Source organism: Hevea brasiliensis, chromosome 8 (genome assembly GCF_030052815.1).
Source record: "Hevea brasiliensis isolate MT/VB/25A 57/8 chromosome 8, ASM3005281v1, whole genome shotgun sequence".
NCBI classification, from domain to species: Eukaryota; Viridiplantae; Streptophyta; class Magnoliopsida; order Malpighiales; family Euphorbiaceae; genus Hevea; species Hevea brasiliensis.
The window spans coordinates 60,091,189-60,097,229 of record NC_079500.1 but is presented as its reverse complement, the minus strand read 5'-3'; the positions used below and the strand labels follow the sequence as shown (position 1 = coordinate 60,097,229).

General features: G+C 35.3%; 1 non-coding gene across 1 annotated transcript; it reads left to right on the top strand.

The window, feature by feature from the left end:
• Positions 1 to 2,327: 2,327 nt before the first annotated feature.
• Positions 2,328 to 2,434, top strand: LOC131182600 (small nucleolar RNA R71). Its single transcript, XR_009150864.1, has one exon. It is a non-coding gene; the product is annotated as a small nucleolar RNA R71 (small nucleolar RNA).
• The last annotated feature ends 3,607 nt before the right edge of the window (positions 2,435 to 6,041 follow it).

The following is a 6,041-nucleotide window of genomic DNA, read 5'->3' as shown; positions in this document are numbered from 1 at the left end:
TATGGGAATTCTAATTTCACCCACATACCACATTTTGGTTACCTAATTTGTTGGTTTTGGTTGTTTTCTCAAATCTTAAGTCTTTTAGGCACAAATATCAAATTTTCAGTTTTAGTGTCCTGTTTTATACTGTTCTATTGGTCATGTTGCTGTTAGAATTTGGCTAAGTTTTCTTCATAGAAGTTGTTCCTTATTGTCTTAAATTTATTTTCCTTTTTGAATCACTCCATTTGGAGTTTTGTAGCCCAAGTTATAGCCATTTGAACATGGGTAGCCGGATTGGTCTAACCTAGATTTTCTGGGCAACTAATTTGGTTCTGGTAGTTTTAAGTCACTAAATTTGGGTGGCTAAATGACTTGTTTAAGGGCATAATTTGGACTTGTGTTCCTCATGAAAGTTGTAGGGCTATGTCTCAGCTTTCTACTGGTAAAATTTCAGGTTATTTGGACCTGCCTAGCCCAAGTTATGGTCATTTGTTCATTTTTGTATAGGTCAGTTTGCGTAATCCGGATTTGGACAATTTGTTCACTAAGTTATGGTCACTTTATGGGCATGATTCCTGAATGAAAAATGTGCCATTTTGTGTCTAGTTTCATTCTCAATTGGCCTCACAACAATTGAGTTGGTAAATTTTCAGTTTTGATCCCTGAAAGGGACCTAGGTCAAGCTGCCTGCAGATTGACCTTCACCAATCCGAATTTAAACTTGTTTCCAACAATTCATACACACCACAAATGGTCACAATTGACCATTTCTCAACTCAAATAAGGTCAATAACATCATTTGGCCAATTCTCAAATTTTTCTTCAATTTCTTCAAAATGCTCAAACCCTAACTACACATAAAGTTCAATTTAATGTATTCAAAGTGTACATGCATGATCTACACACCTAATTCACTTCAAATAACTATTGAAAAACATCAAACTCATTCATATCAAACCCTAGCCCTAGCTGGATGAAATTCCTATTTACTCCCCCAACAATTGTTTTGTTTTGATTTTTAAGTTGAAATCTAAGTTAAATTAAGTCAAAACATGTGTTTTAAACTAAAAATTTCAATTTAAATTCTTACCTCAACTTTGGAGTTCACTCAACCAATTTCTTCTCTCTTCCTTCTTTCTTTCTTCTTCAATCTCCTTCTTAAGTTGAGGTAACAAGCTTTTATGAAGTATTTATGGGAAAAATTAAGGTTAGGTGAGGGATTTTAAGCTTGAGTTCAAGCTTCCATAGAGGTTGGGAATGGTGAGGCTATGGGAAGAATTCAGGTGAAATGGGTGAGGAGAAAAGATAAGTGATTTTCTCTTCTTTTTTTTTGTTATTTTATAAGTAATTAACTTTAACTAACTTAGTCAACAATTGTAGGAAAATTAAAATAAATTTTGACATCATGAAAATGTCATCCAAGTGATGTAATAACACTTTTTCCTTTTTTTTTCTTTTTCATTTATTTTTTCATTAGTGCTTTAATTTAATTCTTGGTACTGAAATTTTCTTTTCTCCAATTTTATTGGACAGTTAGGTCAGGAATCAACTCTAAGGGTAAATTGACCAAATTGCCGCTAGCCGGTTCGATCCGGTTTGTAAATAATTCAATATTTCTTCTAGATCCCTGACCTAATTATTTGACTTGCTTAACAATTCCTTTTCGTGATTTTCCCTTTTCCATTGTGTTCATAATAGTCCTAAGGACCATGACATCACATTTCTGACTCGAAATTTGAGTTTAGATCGACCTCATGATCATTCAGAGAAGGTCACCCATCGCTGTGACTCCCGGCTCATTTAACTTTTTGTGTTTTGTTTTTCTTCTTTATACTTAACGATTTAGCAATTACTAATTATTTGTGTTGAGGGCTTATCTAGGTGTCTTAGATGTAGTTCTAATCCCCTTAATTGTCCGGACCGATACTGGTCACCGAAACAGTAAAATATACCAGGCTATGCAAATAGGGGTGTTACAGTTCATCTATAATGTAGAGGGTTCATTAAAGCTATTATATTCTAAATATCCTCCTCCATAGCTGTCCTCATGTTGACTATTCATCCCTACTACATTGGCTTGCATTTTATCAAGCCTACTTGTGAGCTGCGCAAATTGGGCATTTATCATGCTTAGGGCGTCTACTTCCAAGACCCCTACTGTTCTCCTTGCATTTCTTCTTTCATTTGATCACTCATAATTATGGTATGCAACCCTCTCTAAAAGTTCAAGTGCTTGTGTCACTGTTTTCTCCATTAGGTCACCTTCTGCAGCTGAATCAACTGTGCTCCTTGTAGAGGGTAGTAACCCATTATAGAAGTTTTGCACTAGTAGCCAATCCTCTATGCCATGGTGTGGACATTCCCTCTACAGGTCTTTATATCTTTCCCATGCGTCATAGAGTGATTCGCCTTCCTTTTGTCTGAAGGTGTTAAGCTCAAGTCTCAGTCTTACAGTCTTTGTAGGTGGGAAGTATCTTGCTAGAAAAGCTTGTGAGAGGTTTTCCCATATGGTGAATGTTCCAGCTGGTTGAGAGAGTAACCACTTCCTTGCTGTATCTCGAAGGGAGAATGGGAATGCTCTGAGTCTTATGGCTTGATCAGAAACTCCATTCATCTTGAATGTGTCACATAGGGCAAGGAAGTGCTGGAGGTGATATTGTGGATCTTTTGTTGGTGAACCTCTGAACTGGGTTTGCTAAATCATTTGAAGCCACGCTGGTTTTAACTAAAAGTTGTTAGCTTCCACTGTGGGTCTTTTCCTCTATTCCATGGTCTGGACATTCCCTCTGTAGGTCTTTATATTTTTCCCATGCGTTATAGAGTGATTCACCTTCCTTTTATCAGAAGGTGTTAAGCTCAAGTCTCAGTTTTGCAGTCTTTGCAGGTGGGAAGTATCTTGCTAGAAAAGCTTGTGAGAGGTTTTCCCATGTGGTGAATGTTCCAGCTAGTTGAGAAAGTAACCACTGAAGGAACGGAAGCGTGAAAAACACAAGATTATACCATTGAATTCAAAAATTTTCACCTAGGGTCACATGCACCATGCAAGATTTATTTTTATCTATTTGATTTCAATGATAAACAGCATATTAAAACTCTTTTAATATGTTTTTGGATCTGTATTTGCCATTTAAGATTTTAAAATTAATCAGATTAATTTTAGAACCCTAGATTAAATCAAGAACGATTACACTAACCTCTTGATGTCTTTGCGTGTCTGCGCCTTTGAGATTCGTCTTCAGGACACCAGATGTTGTCCCTCTAGCTTGTCCACACCAAGAACACCTATGGCAGCCCTTGAACAGCTTCTAAAGCCTTTTCTATTAATTAGAAATTCAAGTTCTGCCTTTTAAGAGATTAGAGATGTAAACAGGACACTAGAAACAATTTCTAGTGTTCTTAATTCAAGAGATTGATGGCTAATCTCTTTGAATTGATGAGAGATGAAGAGAAATAGCTGGAGAGGCTCAAAGTGGCGTGACATATGAGAGGAGAGGCTGCTGGTTATGTTTTCTTTTCATAACCACACTTAAATAGCTAGGTTAACACATTAAACCCTAGCCACATGTCACCTTTTGATTAGCTCTAGGTTTAAGTGACCCAATCACATTGTGCCAAGTGTCAAACCTATATTTAATCTTGATTTTAATCATCTTACATGATTAAAAATATTTGGCAAGCTTATGTGTTATGCCATGTGTCACCATCTCATGGTGCCACGTGTCACAATGAAATGACCAAAATGCCCTGTGTCTTAATTTTGAGTTCTTAACCCAAAATAATTATTTTCTTCTTCTAATTAATTTATATCAAATATAAATTAATTAATTAATCTCTATTAATTAATTTCTCATCAATTAAATTCATATTTAAACACTTTAAATATAAATTTAATTTATACTACACATCCAATAATCTAGATTTGGTTTCAAGTCATGCTAGGGACTTTGCAATTTAATTGCAAACCAAATCTATTTAATTAATCAATTAAACTCTTTAATTAATTAATTAAATCATATTTAAATAGGTGATAACTTGTGTATGTGTGTGACTTACTAGGCTCATCACTAATTGGCAATGAGACATGATATCAACTCTTAATATCATCAGAACTCTTTCTTACCATAAATGATTTCTCTAAATCATTTTATGAACCTCATAGACCATGGTTAACACCTAGCATAGCATGCCATGGCCACCCAATTAGTAATAAGGTTTACCTTAAATGAACCTATAATCATATGTTACCATGCACTAGAATCTCTGCATTACAAAATCCCAACTCAAAGTTGAGTCATGGTTTATGTCAAACTCCATTTGCTATGAATATTATGTTCTCTTTTAATTCCAGTTCTTGATTAAAAGATTTTCTCATCGAAACTCTTTTAGAATAAATCTATCATCTGGCCGGGAACTTGAAACATCAAGAACAATTAAATGAACATAGGATTTTATCTCTATTTACTTAGAGGCAGATTCCATCTTGATCAACACCTATCTCCATATATAACTAGTAGGAGCCAACACATGCCCATATACCCATACATAGTACAAGTATGAAAGCAATATCAAACTCAAACTACCTATATACAAGATAAGCTGTGCTATCTCAGTCTAAAGATTATATGCATTGATATGATTTATGACAAAACATTGACAAGAGTAAACTCCATGTGCTTGTCATAAGTGTCACTGGTTGACCTACTTATCATTTATAAGTGCCTATCATGTTTGTTATATGGCATGAGACTCACCATTCCATCTTATTTATATCTCATATAAATAACTTGGGAACAAACATGAATACAATCTTTCTGGATAAGTCATGTCCTTATTATGAAGTATCCTCGATTGTGAACCTATTTATGATACTTTGTGCTAGAAATATTGTCACTCATATTCTTAACAACTTAAGAATAATATTTCTAACAAAATATCAATGGACCTTTTCTATTACACATAAATATATTATGTAAACGGAAAAGTGGAAATGCCTTTTATTATTAAAAATATGTACAAGATACATACTAAATGATATGCTCTAGGGCATACTACTAACAATCTCCCACTAGCACTAGAGCCATTCATTACAATATCTTAGACCTATCTTCTCAAGATGTCGGTCTAATCGAGTGCGTGACATAGGCTTAGTGAATGGATCAGTGAGATTTTCAGCTGATGCTATTTTCTGCATGGCTACATCGCCTCGCCCAACTATTTCTCTAATAATGTGGTAGCGCCTTTCTATGTGTTTGGATTTCTGGTGAGACCTTGGTTCCTTAGCCTGTATGACTGCTCCATTGTTGTCACAGTGTAATGGAACTGCTGACTCAATGGAAGGAACTACTGTAAGTTCTGTCATGAACTTCTTTATCCAAACAACTTCCTTTGCAACATCGATGCGAGAATATACTCGACCTCTGTAGTGGAATCTGCGATCGTGCTCTGTTTGGAACTCTTCCAACCGATCGCACCTCCATTACAAATGAACACATATCCAGAGGTAGACTTTCTATCATCGATATCGATTGGAAATCGAATCGGTATAACCATCCAATTGCAAGTCTCCACCTCCATAAATTAAGAATAAATCCTTAGTTCTTCTCAAGTACTTAAGGATATTCTTGTGACTATCCGATGTTCCAAACCTAGATTGGATTGATACCGCTAGTCAAACTAACGACATATGCGATATCAGGCCTAGTACACAACATTGCATACATTAAACTTCCAATAGCGAAGCATATGGAATCCTGGCCATCTTATCTCTTTCTTGGTGTCTTTGGAGACATCTCTTTACAAAGATGGAAACCATGTCTCAATGGTAACAATCATCTCTTGTAATAAAGCATGTTAAAACTCTTTAACACCTTTTACAAGTATAGACTATGGGATAAACCAATTATTATTTCCTCTCTATCTCTATAGATGCGAATACCAATAATATAGGTTGCCTCCCTAAGTCTTTCATGGAGAATGTATTTGACAACCATACCTTTATAGTCGTCAACATACTGTATCATTACCCATCAACGAGTATGTCATCCACATATAAGACA